This window comes from Balaenoptera ricei, chromosome X, assembly GCF_028023285.1.
Source record: "Balaenoptera ricei isolate mBalRic1 chromosome X, mBalRic1.hap2, whole genome shotgun sequence".
In the NCBI taxonomy this organism is placed as follows: Eukaryota; Metazoa; Chordata; class Mammalia; order Artiodactyla; family Balaenopteridae; genus Balaenoptera; species Balaenoptera ricei.
In genome coordinates, this window is record NC_082660.1 from 93,328,916 (window position 1) to 93,348,856 (window position 19,941).

General features: G+C 37.5%; 2 protein-coding genes across 3 annotated transcripts in view; both read left to right on the top strand.

The window, feature by feature from the left end:
* BEX3 (brain expressed X-linked 3) overlaps window positions 1-19,941 on the top strand; it is a 296,936-nt gene that overhangs the window by 215,980 nt on the left and 61,015 nt on the right. The window lies entirely within an intron of this gene.
* The window catches only part of TCEAL7 (transcription elongation factor A like 7), a 63,633-nt gene that overhangs the window by 41,806 nt on the left and 1,886 nt on the right, over window positions 1-19,941 (top strand). The window lies entirely within an intron of this gene.

The following is a 19,941-nucleotide window of genomic DNA, read 5'->3' on the forward strand; positions in this document are numbered from 1 at the left end:
GCAAAGAAAGAGCCAAATATAGCCAAGACAACTTTGAAGAAGAGAGCTCCAAGATTTCCATACTAGATACCAAACTTAATACAATGCTATAGTGAATAAATAGTATGACATTGTCTCAAATATTAACATATATGTGTATACACACAGACACAGACACACACGTATGGACCTGTGAAACATACCTACACATACTGTCACTTGATTTATGGCAAAGATGACAGTGCAGTGGAGAAAGGATTTAAAAAAAAAAAGTCATAGCAGGTCAAATAAATATCCATGTGTGAAGAATATTTGTTAACTCCACCTAAGTAACACACAAAAATAAATTCCCAGAGGATTGCAGATCTAAATGGGAAAGGTAAAAATGTCATTCTAATGCAAAATGCACAGGAAATCATCTTCATGACTTTGGAGTAGGCAGTGTTCTTAAAGAGGGCACAAAAAGGACTAATTACAAAGGATAAAAAAGATTATAAATTGTACTTTATTAATATCAGAAGCTTCCATTCATCAAAAGACATATCAAAAGAATAAGGAAGCAAGCCACAAACTAGGAGAAGATTTTTGGAACACATATATCTGAGAAATGATTTGTATCTATAATGTATAAAGAACTCTCAAAAATGAATAAGAAATAGACAATCCAATAGAAAAATGGGCAAACACTTTAAAACAGCAACTCAAAAAACAGAATATCCAAATGTCTAGTAAATTTGTGAAAATATGCTCAACTTCATTAGTGTGCAGAGAAATGCAAATTGAAACCAAAATGTGATACCACTAAACACCACCCAGAATGTCTAAAATAATAAAGACAGAAAATATCAAGTGTTTTTTTTTAATTAATTAATTAATTTATTTATTTTTATTTTTGGCTGTGTTGGGTCTTCGTTTCTGTGCAAGGGCTTTCTCTAGTTGCGGCAAGCAGGGGCCACTCTTCATCACGGTGCGCGGGCCTCTTACTATCACGGCCTCTCTTGTTGCGGAGCACAGGCTCCAGACGCGCAGGCTCAGCAATTGTGGCTCAGGGGCCCAGTTGCTCCGCGGCATGTGGGATCCTCCCAGACCAGGGCTCGAACCTGTGTCCCCTGCATTGGCAGGCAGATTCTCAACCACTGCGCCACCAGGGAAGCCCCAAGTGTTTTACAAGTACAATTAGAACTGGTACTATCACTTTGGAAAACTATTTGGCAGAATATATAAAGGTAAACATATGTATACTCTATGACCCAGCACTCTCACTCTAGATTCGCCCGTAATAAAAATGTGTGCATTGGTTTACCAAACAACATTTACACCTATGTTCATAATAGCACTTTTTAAACTGCCCAATATTACCAAGTACTCAAATGTTCTTCATCAGGAAAATGTACAGGTTAATTGTGTATTAACACAGTGTATTATTCAGCAATAAAAATGTACAAATTAGAGGACCTTCAAGATGGCAGAGGAGTAAGACGTGGAGATCACCTTCCTCCCCACAAATATATCAAAAATACATCTACATGTGTAACAACACCTACAGAACACCTACTGAAGGCTGGCAGAAGACCTCAGACTTCCCAAAAGTCATGAAACTCTCCACATACCTGGCTGTGTGTCTGACAGGGATTTGGTGCTCTGGCCAGGTGTCAGGCCTGAGCATCAGAGGTGGGAGAGCCAAGTTCAGGACATTGCTCCACCAGAGACCTCCTGGCCCCATGTAATATCAATCGGCGAGAGCTCTCCCAGAGATCTCCATCTCAACACTAAGACCCAGCTCCACTCAACAACCAGCAAGCTCCAGTACTAACACCCCATGCCAAACAACTAGCAAGACAGGAACACAATCCCACCGATTAGCATAGAGGCTGGCTGAAATCATACTGAGTTCACAGACACCCCAAAACACACCACTGGACTCGGTCCTGCCCAGCAGAAAGACAAGGCAGGACTCGGTCCTGCCCAGCAGAAAGACAAGATCCAGCCTTATCCACCAGAACACATCCACCAGAACACAGGCACATCCACCAGAACACAGGCACCAGGAGCAAGGTAAAAACCCACCAGACCAAACAAATGAAGAGGAAATAGGCAGTCTACCTGAAAAAGAATTCAGAGTAATGATAGTAAAGATGATCCAAAATCTTGGAAATAGAATGGAGAAAATACAAGAAAGGTTTAACAAGGGCCTAGAAGAACTAAAGAGCAAATAAAAATGATGAACAACACAATAAATGAAATTTAAAATTCTCTAGAAGGAATCAATAGCAGAATTACTGAGGCATAAAAATGGTTAAGTGACCTGGAAGATAAAATAGTGGAAATAACTACCACAGAGCAGAATAAAGAAAAAAGAACGAAAAGAATTGAGGACAGTCTCAGAGACCTCTGGGACAACATTAAATGCACCAACATTCAAATTATAGGGGTCCCAGAAGAAGAGAAAAAGAAAGGGTCTGAGAAAATATTTGAAGAGATTATAGTTGAAAATTTCCCTAATATGGGAAGGGAAATAATCAATCAATTCCAGGAATTGCAAAGAGTCCCATACAGGATAAATCCAAGGAGAAACACGCCAAGACACATATTAATCTATCAATATTAAGCTTTCAAAAATTATATATAAAGAAAAAATATTAAAAGCAGCAAGGGAAAAACAACAAATAACATACAAGGGAACACCCGTAAGGTTAACAGCTGATCTTTCAGCAGAAGCTCTACAAGCCAGAAGGGAGTGGCAGGACATATTTAAAGTGATGAAAGGGAAAAACCTACAACCAAGATTACTCTACTCAGCAAGGATCTCATTCAGATTCGACAGAGAAATTAAAACCTTTAAAGACAAGCAAAAGCTAAGAGAATTCAGCACCACCAAACCAGCTTTACAACAAATGCTAAAGGAACTTCTCTAGGCAGGAAACACAAGAGAAGGAAAAGACCTACAATAACAAACCCAGAACAATTAAGAAAATGATAATTGGAACATACATATTGATAATTACCTTAAAGGTAAATGGATTAAATGCTCCAAACGAAAGACAAAGACTGGCTGAATGGATGCAAAAACAAGACCCATATATATGCTGTCAACAAGAGACCCACTACAGACTTAGGGACACATACAGACTGAAAGTGAGGGGATGGAAAAATATTCCATGCAAATGGAAATCAAAAGAAAGCTGGAGTAGCGATTCACATATCAGACAAAATCGACTTTAAAATAAAGACTATTATAAGAGACAAAGAAGGACACTACATAATGATCAAGGGACCAATCCAAGAAGAAGATATAACAATTGTAAATACTTATGCACCCAACATAGGAGCACCTCAAAACATAAGGAAAATGCTAACAGCCATAAAAGGGGAAATCGACAGTAACACAGTAATAGTAGGGGACTTTAACACCCCACTTTCACCAATGGACAAATCAACCAAAATGAAAATAAATAAGGAAACACAAGCTTTAAATGATACATTAAACAAGATGGACTTAATTGATATTTATAGGACATTCCATCCAAAACAACAGAATACACTTTCTTCTAAAGTGCTTATGGAACATTCTCCAGGATAGATCATATCTTGGGTCACAAATCAAGCTTTGGAAATTTAAGAAGATTGAAATCGTATCAAGTATCTTTTCCGTTGACAACACTATGAGACTAGATATCAATTACAGGAAAAAAACTGTAAAAAGTACAAACACATGGAGCGTAAACAATACACTACTAAATAACCAAAGCATCACTGAAGAAATCAAAGAGGAAATCAAAACATACCTAGAGACAAATGGCAATGAAATCACGATGACCCACAACCTATGGGATGCAGCAAAAGCAGTTCTAAGAGGTAAGTTTATAGCAATACAATTCTACCTCAAGAAACAAGAAAAATCTCAAATAAAAAGCCTAACCTTACACCTAAAGGAATTAGAGAAAGAAGAACAAAAAAACCCCAAAGTTAGCAGAAGGAAAGAAATCATAAAGATCAGATCAGAAATAAATGAAAAAGAAATGAAGGAAACAATAGCAAAGATCAATAAAACTAAAAGCTGGTTCTTTGAGAAGATAAAGAAAATTGATAAACCATTAGCCAGACTCATCGAGAAAAAAAGGGAGAAGACTCAAATCAACAGAATTAGAAATGAAAAAGGAGAAGTAACAACTGACACTGCAGAAATACAAAGGATCATGAGAGATTACTACAAGCAATTATGTGCCAAGAAAATGGACAACCTGGAAGAAATGGACAAATTCTTAGAAAAGCACAACCTTTTGAGACTGAACCAGGAAGAAATAGAAAATATAAACAGACCAATCACAAGCACTGAAATTGAAACTGTGAGTAAAAATCTTCCAACAAACAACAGCCCAGGACCAGATGGATTCATAGGCAAATTCTATCAAACATTTAGAGAAGAGCTAACACCTATCCTTCTCAAACCCTTCCAAAATATAGCAGAGGGAGGAACACTCCCAAACACATTCTACAAGGCCACCATCACCCTGATACCACAACCAGACAAAGATGTCACACAAAAAAAGAAAACTACAGGCCAATATTACTGATGAACATAGATGCAAAAATCCTCAACAAAATGCTAGCAAACAGAATCCAGCAGCACATTAAAAAGATCATACACCATGGTCAAGTGGGGTTTATCCCAGGAATGCAAAGATTCTTCAATATACACAAATCAATCAATGTGATACACCATATTAACAAATTGAAGCAGAAAAACCATAAGATAATCTCAATAGTTGCAGAAAAAGCTTTCAACAAAATTCAACACCCATTTATGATAAAAACTCTCCAGAAAGTGGGCATAGAGGGAACCTACCTCAACACAATAAAAGCCATATATGATAAACCCACAGCCAACATCATTCTCAATGGTGAAAAACTGAAACCATTTCCACTAAGATCAGGAAGAAGGCAAGGGTGCCCACTCTCACCACTATTATTCAACATAGATTTGGAAGTTTTAGCCACAGCGATCAGAGAAGAAAACGAAATAAAAGGAATACAAATTGGAAAAGAAGAAGTAAAACTGTCACTGTTTGCAGATGACATGCTACTATACATAGAAAATCCTAAAGATGCCACCAGAAAACTACTAGAGCTAATCAATGAATTTGGTAAAGTAGCATGATACAAAATTAATGCACAGAAATCTCTTGCATTCCTATACACTAACAACGAAATATCTGAAAGAGAAATTAAGGAAACACTCTCATTTACCATTGCAACAAAAATAACAAAATACCTAGGAATAAACCTACCTAAGGAGACAAAAGACCTGTATGCAGAAAAATATGACACTGATGAAAGAAATTAAAGATGATACAAGCAGATGGAGAGGTATACCATGTTCTTGGATTGGAAGAATCAACATTGTGAAAATGACTATACTACCCAAAGCAATCTACAGATTCAGTACAATCCCTATCAAACTACCACTGGCATTTTTCACAGAACTAGAACAAAACATTTCACAATTTGTATGGAAACACAAAAGACCCCGAATAGCCAAAACAATCTTGAGAAAGAAAAATGGAGCTGGAGGAATCAGGCTCCTGGACTTCAGACTATACTACAAAGCTATAGTAATCAAGACACTATGGTAGTGGCATGGAAATAGAAATATAGGTCAATGGAACAGGAGAGAAAGCCCAGAGATAAGCCCACACACATATAGTCACCTTATTTTTGATAAAGGAGGCAAGAATATACAGTGGAGAAAAGACAGCCTCTTCAATAAGTTGTGCTGGGAAATCTGGACAGCTACGTGTAAAAGAATGAAATTAGAACACTCCCTAACACCATACACAAAAATAAACTCAAAATGGAGTAAAGACCTAAATGTAAGGCCAGACACTATAAAACTCTTAGAGGAGAACATAGGCAGGACACTCTATGACATAAATCACAGCAAGATCTTTTTTGACCCACCTCCTAGAGAAATGGAAAAAAACCAAAAATAAACAAATGGGACCTAATGAAACTTAAAAGCTTTTGCACAACAAAGAAAACCATAAACAACACAAAAAGACAACACTAAGAATGGGAGAAAATGTTTGCAAACGAAGCAACTGACAAAGGATTAATCTCCAAAATTAGCAAGCAGCTCATGCAGCTCAATATCAAAGAAAGAAACAACCCAATCCAAAAATGGACAGAAGACCTAAATCAACATTTCTCCAAAGAAGATATACAGATTGCCAACAAACACATGAAAGGATGCTCAACATCACTAATCATTAGAGAAATGCAAATCAAAACTACAATGAGGTATCACCTCACACCGGTCAGAATGGCCATCATCAAAAAATCTACAAACAATAAATGCTGGAAAGGCTGTGGAGAAAAGGGAACCCTCTTGCACTGTTGGTGGGAATGTAAATTGATAGAGCCACTATGGAGGTTCCTTAAAAAACTAAAAATAGAACTACCATATGACCCAGCAATCCCACTACTGGGCATATACCCTGAGAAAACCATAATTCAAAACAGTCATGTACCACAATGTTCATTGCAGCTCTATTTACAATAGCCAGGACATGGAAGCAACCTAAGTGTCCATCAACAGATGAATGGATATAGAAGATGTGGCACATATATACAATGGAATATTACTCAGCCATAAAAGGAAACAAAATTGAGTTATTTGTAGTGAGGTGGATGGACCTAGAGTCTCTCATACAGAGTGAAGTAAGTTAGAAAGAGAAAAACAAATACCATATGCTAACACATATATATGGAATCTAAAAAAACGAAATGGTTCTGAAGAACCTAGGGGCAGGACAGGAATAAAGACTCAGACATAGAGAATGGACTTGAGGACATGGGGAGGGGGAAGTGTAAGCTGGGATGAAGTGAGAGAGTGGCACTGACATATATACACTACCAAATTTAAAATAGGTAGCTAAAGGGAAGCAGCCGCATAACACAGGGAGATCAGCTCGGTGCTTTGTGACCACCTAGAGGGGTGGGATAGGGAGGGTGGGAGGGAGACACAAGCACGAGGGGCTATGAGGATATATGTATACATATATCTGATTCACTTTGTAATACAGCAGCAACTAACACAACAATGTAAAGCAATTATACTCCAATAAAGATGTTAAAAAATGTACAAATTACAACTACACATAATATAAATGGATCTCACAAACATAATATTGAGATAAAGAAGCCAGAGTGAAAAAGAATAATGTATATGAGTTTGTATGTATTTCAACATAGGCATAACCATCATAACTATCTATGATGCTAGAATTCAGGGTAGTGGCAGTCTTGGGTAAATGACTGGAATGGAATTTCTACAGTGTTGTTAATGTTCTGGTTTTTTTGTTTTGAGTGTTTGTTAAATGGTTTTAGTTTGTAAAAGTTTATTGAGCTACATATTTATGATTTGGGCACTTTTACATATGTATTTTATTTCTATTAAAATGTTCCCTAAATGCCGAACAAACTTACATCATTCCTCTCATAGTAAACTGTTAAACTCAAAAAAAATTCTCACATTATTGGTGGGTATATAGTTTGGTACATTCTTTTTTAAATTTTTATTTTATTGAAGTACAGTTGATTTACAATGTTGTGTTAATTTCTACTGTACAGTAAAGTGATTCTGTTATACATATATCATTTTTTTCATATTCTTTTCTATTGTTGTTTATCACAGGATATTGAGTTTAGCTCCCTGTGCTTTACAGTAGGACCTTGTTGTTTATCTGTAATTTGGTTCATTCTTTCTGGAGAGCTATTTGACAGGAATTATTAAAAGAAATGTTCATATTGTTTCATATAGTCATTTAATTTTTTGCATTCTGTTCTACAGAAAAAAATCATACATGTGTGGAAAGATTTGCACATAAAGATGTTCTTTGTAGTAAAACAAATAAAGCAAAACAATAGAAGAAACAAAGTATACAAATATAGGTTATTGGGCTTAAACAAGTTATTGCCTATCCACATAACTGAGTTCTGTTAAGTAGTAAAAGTACACTGTAAAAGTGTATTTAATGATAAAGAATACCTTTCATGATTTACACTTTAAATAATAGAAAAGTAGATTAGAAACAATATGCTCAATGGGATTGTATTATATATCTATATGCATATGTATACATATAAACATAGAATGTAGTTGATAAAATATAATCAATCCTTATTTCTGAATATTCTTATACAATCAATATTAAAACAAGCAATTTCTGTACATAAAACCACCAGAAACAAGCATAGCAAATAACAAACTAGGAAACATGCACAATTTTAACCTCATTTTTCCATGCTTCAGAAAAAAGTGATATGGAGAAATCCTTTCTTTTCACATGGAAAATCTATCACTCCCTTCACAGTTTATTTAGGATACAGGATAAGCCACTGTAATAGAGACCCCAAGAATACAATGGTTCAGACAAGAGGGAAGTGTATTTCTCTCATACAAAATAGTCCAGAGATAGGAAGGGACTTTTGGGCAGGTGAATTTGTCTGCTGTATGAGGTCAGGTGCCTTCTATTCTGTTGCTCTGCTATCTCCTAGAGTGTTGTCCTTATACTTCGTCTGAGTTCTAGGACACAGGAAGGAGGAAAGAGAAAGTAGTAGGCAAACAATTCCCTTTTAAAAATTGATACAGAAGTTGCACATTCCACATCTGCTCATATTCTATTGCAAAGAACTTGAACAAAAGACATACTGTACTTGGCTACAAAGGAGGCTAGGGAATGTTAATTTCTTGTTGGGTGATCAAGAGTTCTTCTAAAACATTGGGAAAGGAAATCCTGTTACTTAGAGGGAGATAGGGAAAATTGTCACTGGGGGCAATTAGCAGTCTTGGGTAAAAGAAGTGATGGCAATAAAGTTAACAATCATCAGCCAAACTGGTAAAGTTGATCATCTGAGATACTACATCCACACACAATTCCATTTAGTGCAAAACAAAGTTTTCTCTATGTCTAAGAAAAATCAACTGGGTGAATAGCCGTGTGGTGTACAGAGACCCTGATCATCCATATTTACTATAACTCTGTCATAGCTAAATTTTTGTGAACACCACTGATTATTTCCTTAGGATGGATACCTAGGAATGAATTTGTGGGCTCAAGGGGCACCCATATTTTAAATGTAAATGCCTGAGTTCTATACAGAAAGGTGGAGAAATTCATATTCCATTACCTGGAAATAAGTGAGAAAGCCCTTGGGGGAGTGTAGAGTACAGACTTCCTGATTTTGTGTCATAAAGAGCTTGCACTGAACCCACTTTGAGACCATAGACACCATCAATAGACTTAAGTACCTCTAAAGGAGGACTAAGTAGACTTGTACTCACAAGGCAGCATGAGACAGGCCAGAGTAATTAGTGATAAGCATAGTGGGCCTGGCTTCAGTCAGACAGGTCTCCTCTTTCCCACCCTACTTCTAGGTAGTGCCCATGTTCTGAGGCCCAGGTCAAGGTCCTTTTCCTCCTCAAGGCTGTCTCTATTTTGAGCCAACCTGGCCATTGCTATCTCCAAGCTCCTATTGCCTTGACAGTTCACCCTTTCCTTTAGCTTTCTCCAAATGGCCTCATATGTAGGGTTATTTGGCCTACCCAGAGAGAGTATATCTTTCACCAGCGTAGTACCCTCCTCTGAGACCTAGCCCTTATCATTCAGAGCACACAGGGCAGGGCTTGGGCATCTGAGGAGGTCCCCAAAATACCTATTGACTCAACCGTGAACAAAGGGAAGAAATTGAATGGAGAATATGGGAGAGGACATAGGGTTATATTGAGACAGTCTTCTTTCTAAAGCCTGGATTGGTTCCCAGACTCAACACTAACCAGCTGTGTAACCTTGGACACCTTACTTAAACCTCTCAAAAGGAGAGAGAGAGAGAATGGAGGGAAGAACACCAGAGGAGAGTGTGCCATAACAGTTCAGATGCAAGCTCAGAAGGGCCTAAACCAGCATAATAAGTTCAGCTGTCACAATAAAGAAAGATGGAGGCTTACTGGCTATCAAAGTGGGTGAGAGTCAGACAAGGCTCTGAAATTTCAAGACAGAGTGACTAGACAAGTTAATATGGTAGGTTGGGTTAATTAATGTTAAAGGCACACGATCTCACTCAAAGATGACTATAAAATATCAACGGAAGACCTAAAAGTCAAGTTGGCCCCCATAGACCTGTAGTCACCAAATTATATCAACTGCGTAAGGGCAAACTGTTGGAGTCAATATTTTAATCTCCTAGATATAGCTGCAAATTTGCAGGATTAGAGGAAAGAGGATCAGGTTGAACCAGAAGTAGGTAGTTAGCAAATTCCAGACTGTGAGAAACCCTACAAGTGAAACAGCCCAAGTTCTTCCATAGATAATTTGTAAGGAAAATAAAGAGATGGAGGAAAAAGCCATACATTAATGGAGACTTTAAATAAACAAATTTTTTTAAAGAGCAAGAATAAACTATAGTATATAGCTATGTACATTTGGAAGATAAAACCATAAAGAAACCAAAGACAGTGATTACTATAAAAGCCAGGATAGCAGTTACTTTCAGGGGGGAAATGGGAAGTTTCATTTAGGGTGGGGCATCTAATGGGGCTTCTGGGGTAGCTGAAAAAGTTCTATTTATTGATCTGAATTATGGTTACAGGAGTGTTCACCTCACAATATTTCACTACCCTGTACATTTTAAATGTTTCTAGGTTATATTTTATAATAAAAATGCTTTAAAATTTACAAGCTTTCTTATTTTACATGAGTTTCAAGAATCATAACATGATAACAAGGGTAGTGATAGTGAGGTTTCAGGGTCTCCTAATGACCTCATAATAAACAAGATCAGGGTTGTTAAGAATTCTACCACATGAATTGACTCAGTGATTTCCCAGTTTATATAACTAGTCCTGCATTTCTTTGTTCTACAGTTGCATGCAATTATTCAAAATATCACTGTGGTTTTCACTCAATCTGCAGGCAGTGTCCATCTAGGATAAAACTGCTACAAAATTATGACAATTGAGGGGCTCCTGTATAGCCTTTCACAGTCCAAATTCATTTCCTTTTTTGCAGAAGCGTTAGGTTCACCTTGTATTGATTTTGTTTTGATCACTTTTTAACAACTGTTAGAGATATAATTTACAGACATTAAATTGTACACATATGAAGAATACATTTCTAATGAGTGGTGAGTACTGAAAAGTGTATATTCCCACATAATCACTGCCGCATTTAAGATATAGAACATTTCCATTACCTCAGAAAGTCATGCCCCTTTGCAGTTAGTACCCCAATAAACTTTATTCCAGGAAACAAATAAACTGATTTCTATTACTATAGACAGGTTTTACCTTCTCAGGAATGTTGTATAAATGGAATCATATTGTACATATTCTTTTGTGCCTGGCTTCATCCATATTATTGCCTGCATCAGTTTGTTCCTTTTTATTATTCTACTGTTTGTGTTTAGTATTGCAACATAACAAATAACCCCAATACTTAGGGGCTTAAGACAACAAACATTTATTTTTTTTATTTTTTGATGAACCTCCATGATGTTTTCTATAGTGGCTATACCAATTTACATTCCCACCAACAGTGCACGAGGTTTCTCCTTTCTCCACATCCTCTCCAACACTTATTTGTTGTCTTTTTGTTAATAGCTATTCTGACAGGTGTGAGGTGATACCTCATTGTGGTTTTTATTTGCATTTCTCTGATGATTAGTGATGTTGAGCATCTATCCATGTGTCTGCTGGCCATCTGTATGTCTTTCAAAAAATGTCTATTCAGGTCCTTTGTCCATTTTTTAATTGGGTTGTTTTTTTTTTTTGATATTGAGTTATATGAGTTCTTTGTATATCTTGAATATTAACCACTTATCAGATATACTGTTTGCAAATATCTTCTCCCATTCAGTAGGCTGCCTTTGGTATTGTTGATAGATTCCTTCACTGTGTGTAAGCTTGTTAGTTTGAGGTATTCCCATTTGTTTATTTTTGCTTTTGTTTCCCTTGTCTGAGGAGACTATATCCAAAAAAAATATTGCTGAGACCAATATCAAATTGCTCAATGTCTATGTTTTCTTACAGGAGTTTTATGGTTTCAGTTCTTACATTTAAATTCTTAATACACTTTGGTTGATTTTTGTATATGGTGTGAGAAAGTAATCCAGCTGATTCTTTTGCATATAGCTGTCCAGTTTTCTAACACCATATATTGAAGAGGCTGTCTTTTCCCCATTGTATATTCTTGCCTCCTTTGTTGTAGATTAATTGACCATATATAAGATTGAGTTTATCTTTGGGCTTTCTATTCCCTTCCATAATATATGTGTCTGTTTTTTGTACCAGTACCATACTGTTTTTGATGTAGTATAGTTTGAAAGGGGGAGGATGATACCTCCAGCTTTGTTCTTTTTTCTTTGTTCTTTTTTCTCAAAATTGTTTTGGCTATTTGGGGTCTTTTATGTTTCCATACAAATTTTAGAATTATTTGTTCTAATTCTGTGAAAATTGCCATTGGAATTTTGATAGGGCTTGCATCAAATCTGTAGATTGCCTTGGGGAGTATGGTCATTTCAACAATATTAATTCTTCCAATACATGAACATGGAATATCTTTCCATTGATGTCATCTTAAATTTCTTTCATCAACATCTAATAGTTTTCTGAGTACGTGTCTTTTACCTCGTTGGTTAGATATAGTCCTAGGTATCAATATTTTATTCTTTTTGATACAGTTGTAAATAGGATTGTTTTTCTTAATTTCTTTCTGATAGTTCATTGTTAGTGTATAGAAATGCAACAGATTTCTGTATATTGATTTTGTACCCTGCAAGTTTACTGATTTCATTTATTAGTTCTAATAGTTTTATCATGGCATGTTTAGGATTTTCTATATATAGTATCACGTCACCTGCAAAGAGTAACAATTTTATTTCTTCCTTTACAATGTTGATTACTTTTCTTTTGCTTTCTTGTCTAATAGCTGTAGCTAGGACTTCCAACAAAATATATATTTTATTGGAATATATCAAATACATATCAAATAAAAGTGGTGAGAGTGGGCATCCTTGTCTTGTTCCTGGTCTTAGAGGAAATACTTTAAGTTTTTCACAATTGAAAATGATGTTGGCTGTAGGTTTGTCATATGTGGTCCTTATTATATTGAAGTATGTTCCCTCTATGCCCACTTTGTTGTGATTTTTTTATCATAAATGGATGTTGAATTTTGTCAAAAGCTTTTTCTGCATCTATTGATATGATCATATGTTTTTATTCTTCAATTTTTAATGTAGTGTATCACATTGATTTATTTACAGATAGTGAACCATCCTTGTATCCCTGGGATAAATCTCACTTGATCATGGCATATGATCCTTTTAACTATTATTGAATTCAGTTTGCTAATATTTTGTTGAGGATTTTTCCATCTATGTTTGTCAGTGATATTGGCCTATAATTTTCTTTTTTTATGGTCTCTTTGTCTGATTTTGGTATCAGACAAAGGATGATGCTGGACTCATAGACTGAGTTCAGAAGTACTCTTTCCTCTTTAATTTTTTGGAATAGTTTGAGAAGGATAGGTTTTAACTCTTCTTTAAATATTTGTTAGACTTGACCCATTAAGCCGTCTGGTCCCAGACTTTAGTTTGTTGGGAGTTTTCTGTTTTTTGTTTTTTACTGATTCAGTTTCATTACTGGTAATTGGTCTCTTCATATTTTCTATTTCTTCCTGATTCAGTCTTGGGAGATTGCACAGTTATAGGAATTTATCCATTTCTTCTAGGCTGTCCATTTTACTGGCATGTAATTGTTCATAGTAATCTCTTATGATCCTTTGTATTTCTACAGTGTTGGTTGTAACTTCTCTTTCATTTTTTTATTTTATTTGGGCCCTTTTTCTTTTTTCTTGATGAATCTGGCTATAGGTTTATCAATTTTGTTTGTCTTTTCAAAGAACCAGCTCTTAGTTTCATTGATCTTTTCTTGGGTTTTTTAGTCTCTATTTCATTTATTTCTGCTCTGATCTGTATTATTTCTTTCTTTCTAGTAACTTTGGGTTTTATTTGTTTTTCTTTCTCTAGCTGCTTTACATGTAAGGTTAGGTTGTTTCTTTGAGATTTTTCTTGTTTCCTGAGGTAAGCTTGTATCACTATAAACTTCCCTCTTAGAACTGCTTTTGCAATGTCCCATTAGGTTTGGATCATTGTGTTTCCATTTTCATTTGTCCCAGGTATTTTTTAATTTCCTTTTTGATTATTCAGTGACCCATTGATTGTGTAGTAGCATATTGTTTAGCTTCCACATGTTTCTGGTTTTTGCAGGTTTTTTTTTTCTTGTACTGGATTTCGACTTTCATGCTGTTGTGGTCAGAAAAGATGTTGGATATCATTTGAATCTTTTTAAATTTATTGACTTGTTTTTTGGTGTAGCTTGTGATCTGTCTTGGAGAATGTTCCATGTGCATTTGAAAAGAATGCATATTTTGTTGCTTTTGGATGGAATGTTCTACATATATCCATCAAGTCTATATGGTCTAATGTGTCACTTAAGGCCAGTGTTTCCTTATTGATTTTCTGTCTGAATGATCTGTCCTTTGATATAATTGGGGTGTTAAAGTCCCCTAATATTATTGTGTTACTGTCAATTTCTCCCTTTGTGTTTGTTCATATTTGCTTTATATATTTAGATGTGAATGCTAGTACACTTGATTTTGTCCCAGAGGCCTCTTAAACTCTCCTCATTTTTTTTTAAAGTTATACAATTTTTATTTATTTATTTATTTATGGCTGTGCTGGGTCTTCGTTTCTGTGTGAGGGCTTTCTCTAGTTGCGGCAAGAGGGGGCCACTCTTCATCGCGGTGCGCGGGCCTTTCATTATTGCGGCCTCTCTTGTTGCGGAGCACAGGCTCCAGACGCACAGGCTCAGCAATTGTGGCTCACGGGCCCAGCCGCTCCGCGGCACGTGGGATCCTCCCAGACCAGGGCTCGAACCCGTGTCCCCCGCATTGGCAGGCAGATTCTCAACCACTGCGCCACCAGGGAAGCCCCGTCTCCTCATTTTTAAAAAATTCTTTTTTCCCTTCAGCTTGGGTCATTCCACTACTCTGTCTTCCAGTTCTCTGATTCATTCCTCTGTATCATCTAATCTTCTGTTGATTCCTTCTACTGTATTTTTTATTTCAGTTATTGTAGTCTTCAGCTCTGTTTGATTCTTTATATTTTTCAACTCTTTTTTGAAATTCTCACTGTGCTCATCCATTCTCCTGAATTCAGTGAGCATCTATATGATCATTACCTTGAACTCTTTATTGGGTAGATAGCTTATCTCCACTCTGCTTAGTTCTTCTCCTGGGGTTTTGTCTTGTTCCTTCGTTTGAAACATATTCCTCTATCTCCTCATTTTGCCTGATTCTCTGTGCTCATTTCTATGTATTAGGCAGGTTGGTTATATTTCCTCATCTTGGAGAAGTGACCTTATGTAGGAGATGTCCTGTTGGGCCCAGTACCACACTCCCTTTTCATCACCAGAGCTCTATGCTCCAAGGATGCCCCCTATGTGGGCTACATGGGCTCTTCTATTGTGGTGGAGCAGACTACTGTGGGCACAGTGGTAGATTGGGTTGGCCCCCAGCCCAGTTGGTTGCCAGGCTCTGCCTCTTGTCATGGTTGCCAATCTGCTCATGGGTGGGCCTGGGTCTTGGGGCAGCTGGCTGTGCAGCTGGAGGGCCCGAGACTGGTGCCAGCCTGCTGGTGGGTGGGTAAGCTCCTGTTGCTATAGGCTAGAGGGAGGACTCCAAAATAGTGCTTGCCAGTACCAGTGTCCTTGTGGTAGAAGGAGCTCCCCAAAATGGCTACTGCCAGCATCTATGGCCCAGAGGGAGTCCCAGTTGTCTCCTGACTCTCTGGGAGGCTCTCCAAGATCAGCAAGTGGGTCCAAATCAGGCACTATGACTTAGAGCTTGTTAGATTTTGTGTGCACCCTTTAAGAACAGAGTTTCTGTTTCCCACAGCCCTCTACCTCTCCCATACACAAGCTCCACTGGCTTTCAAAGAAGATTTTCTGGGAACTTGCTTTCCTAGTGCAGGAACACTGGACTGGGGAGTCTGATGTGGAGCTTGGACACTTCACTCTCTGGGGAGACCCTCTGCGATTGTGATTATCCTCTCATTTGTGAGTTGCCTACCCAGGGGTGTGGGTCTTTACTATACCATGACTCCACCCCTCCTACCCGTCTCATTGTAGTTCCTTCTTTATATTTTTAGTTGTGGAAATCTTTCCTGTTAGTCTTCAGGTTATTCTCATAGACAGTTGCTCTGTAAATAGTTGTAATTTTGGTGTGCCTGAGGGAGGAGGTGAGTTCAGGGTCTTCCTACTCCACCATGTTGGTCACACCTCAACCATTTTTAATTGTAGAATTCAGTGTCTTTTAGTATACTCACAAATGTACAGTTATCAACACTATCTAGCTCCAGAATATTTTCTTCATTCCAAAAGGAAACCGCAGACCTCTTAAGCATTCACTCCCCAGTCTCTCCTCTCTTAGCCCCTGGAAACCATTCATTTGCTTTATGTCTTTATGGACTTGCCTATTATGGATATTTAATATAAATACAATCGTACAATATGTGGCCTTTTGTGTCTGGCTTGTAACTCACTTGTCATTCTTTGCCCAGCCTCATGAAGTTTCACTTTATGTATGTGCAGCTTAATATATAGCAACAGGCTCAAGGGAAACTTTTAAAAGACTTTTGGAGAATGTTTTTCTGCACTAATCCATCATCTCTGGTATTCTTCCTCACAAACTTCAGCCACCTCTACTTCCAATCTCTTTCTTGTCAACTCAGGAAGGCAAATGCTCCTCCTCTCTATGCCACAATCCACAGGATGCCTTTAGTCAAAATCCAAAGCAATCATAGGGCTCATCTTGATTGCTTCTCTTCTCTCAGTGACCACACCCTTGTGCTGCCAATTGTCTAGAGTCTAAAAACATTTGTAGTTGTTTGATATATTTGCCCAGTTGTCTAGTTCTTCAAGGCAGGAGGATATGCCTAATCCAAGTTTTTCCATCATTTGTCATTTGGTTTATTTGAGCATATTTTGCACAATTCTCGGACTATTTGCTTATAGAGTCCCCTCACCCTGTGTGAAGCCATATTGGAAAAGGAACCAGCAAGTCAGCCTGGTGTCCACCTAACACACAGGAAAATTCACCCCTCCTTGCCATAGCAAAGGGGAGAGTACACTATGTGTCTATCTTCACCCTGCTATCTCTTTTGGATCAACAGAATAAGCAGTGATCTAACTAAGAACCATACACCAGTACCTTGTTCTTGCAGACCTCTCTCTGTATGTAATTCTCTTAGAGCTTCCACCTCCACTTGGTTTAAAAGAGGAAAGAACTATGCTCTTCCTTTCATCCACGAGAAAGGGATAGAATTGACTTTCACCACGTGCCAACCCTGGAGTCAGAATACCTTGGTTAAAATTCTATCTCCACTATTTACTGTGTGACTTTGGGCAAGCTACTTAACCTCTGTACTCCTTAGTTTGCTAATAATAGCATTGTGAGTAGTAATGAATAGTAATTCCGTTAGTATATGTAAAGTGCTTAGAAGAGTGCCTGGTATATGACAAGTATTATATAAGTATGAAGTATTATTGTTGTTGTTGTTGTTATTGTTGTTATAATGAATGACACTGAACTCCCCACAAAGTCTATGGCTCCCACAGTTCTTTACCTGTCACCCTTACCTGTCTCCTTACACTGATTTGGGAGAAGGAGGACTGGGACATTGTTGTAGATACACAGGTTAGGCGGGTTTTGGTAAGGTCTTATGAAGGTATCAGGTCCCAATTATTGGACTTTTTTTTCATGATACATAATGCCTCTTTGTCCTCACCTATGAGTCCCATCAACCAATAGTAGGGAAACAAATTAAATCTAACTCAATATCTTACTTTGCTTGCATTTGCATGTATTTTTATAACAGCTTTTACTTATAAATGGAGATGTATTCTGTGAAATGTTTAGATAAACCAAAGCTGTCCAGATCTAATAGAATTTTTGGAGAATGAAGTAAAATAAGGCAGGGCAGTGACATGTCATATCTGTTGTTTAGAATCTTCATTTTATTGGAAGGTAGCAAGATGTAAGGTAAAGAGGCCAGTAAATGTTGTTGTAGTGGTCAGAGTTTATGGCTGCTTGCCTTTGGGAAGTGGCAGTGAAGCCAGAGTGGGAATTGGAAGGATTCCTGAGATACTTTGGAGGTAATCATTGAGACCTGCCACTTATCGGAGTACTTGGTATTTGTCAGTCATGAAGACAATGAAGAAAAAGACCACGCATTTTACAGAAGGTGGAGATGCTGGCAACAGGGAAGACCAGAAAAGCAGGCTTATTAGAAGGATGAACTATGGTATTTGCCATCATTTTTGTAATCTGGTCAGTTAATAAAGAACGACTGCTTTCAAATTGGAAAAAAAAAAAAAACACATAAATCTAACGATCTGCATGAAAAGCCGTTTACAGAGGATTCAGGATTTCTCCACCCTAACAACAAATCTTTTGCTTCTATCACAACTAACCATTCCTTAATAACTGTGATAACAATGCTCTACTCCTTTTAAGATCTCTTCTCTTTCTCTTCTTAAATATTTTCTGGAACCATTTACTTCAAAGTGGTTAGTGGCAACTTTGCATTTATAATGAGCCGCTGTTTTCCTAAAAACAAATACTAAGAACACATCCCTGGGAATTCCCTGGTGGTCCAGTGGTTAGGACTCCCGTGCTCTCACTGCCTGAGAGGGCCCGGTTCAATCCCTGGTCAGGGAACTAAAATTCTACAAGCCACGCGGTGCAGCCAAAAAAAAAAATTAAAAAAAAAACGTTAAAAAAAAGAACATATCCTTCTTTCTGTTGCATATATTTCAAGCTAACCAATCAACAACAGATTCACTTAGATTAGTACCAAAAGCCTTAGCAACAAAAAGTTTTGTGTGATAAGTGACTAAATGGGGCCAGTTTCTGTTAGTGCTTCTAATTCCCCAGTGTGGCTGAGTAAGGTCTAAGGAAACATAAATAGGATAGAGATGTGTGGGAGAAATGAAAAACTCCTGGATTCTAAATAAGAGTGTTGAGGAAAGGTGGGATCTTTTAAACACAGTACTGAGGGAAATACAAGGGCATGGTACAAACTGGGAGACAGAGGGCATGATACTGAGATCGAAGTAGTAAAATTTTATGACTGACTTTTGAGATCTGAAAATCTAGGTATGTAGGATTATGGACTCAGGAGCTCACCTAATGAAAAGGCCTCACATGCTCAGGAGTGCCTCAGAAAGGTAGCCTCCAGTTGCCCTGTACATTTTAAACTTCCAAAAATGTGTCTGCTTGGAGGGTCTATATTTATCTTATGACTCAGCAACAGAAACAGGTGGCTGGGTCTTTTTATCCTCCTATCTTGAATCTTTTTTCCAAATGTACATACTGTTACCGTATTTCTGATTATTAAAAGAATATAATATGTTTATGGGGGAAAAGGGGAAAAGAATAGGAAATTTTCAGAATGAAAGTAAAAACCACAATCCCAGTCATTACTTCCTTTCTTAATTTACCCCACCCCCTCCAATTTGGTTGCAAGAACTGAAGTGCAAGGAAAATTGTGGCTATTAGTGACTGGGGAGAGGGTGGGTGGAGGGAAGACTGCTACCTTTCTGTTCTTGTATTTTAGAAGAGGATGAATAATCCTCTCTCTCCACACAACCATTAAAAAAGTAGCAATTGTTAATATGACTATGGGAAAATGCAGCCCTTCTCTGGTGATCAGAGAAAGGCAAATTCCAACTACAGGGAGAAGGGGCCACTTTTGACCTCTGGAATTAGCAATGACAAAAATGAGTGACAGGGCCTGGTGGGGGGGGTGGGAGGTTGGTAAGCCGTTCCATTTCTGCAGCACAGCTGG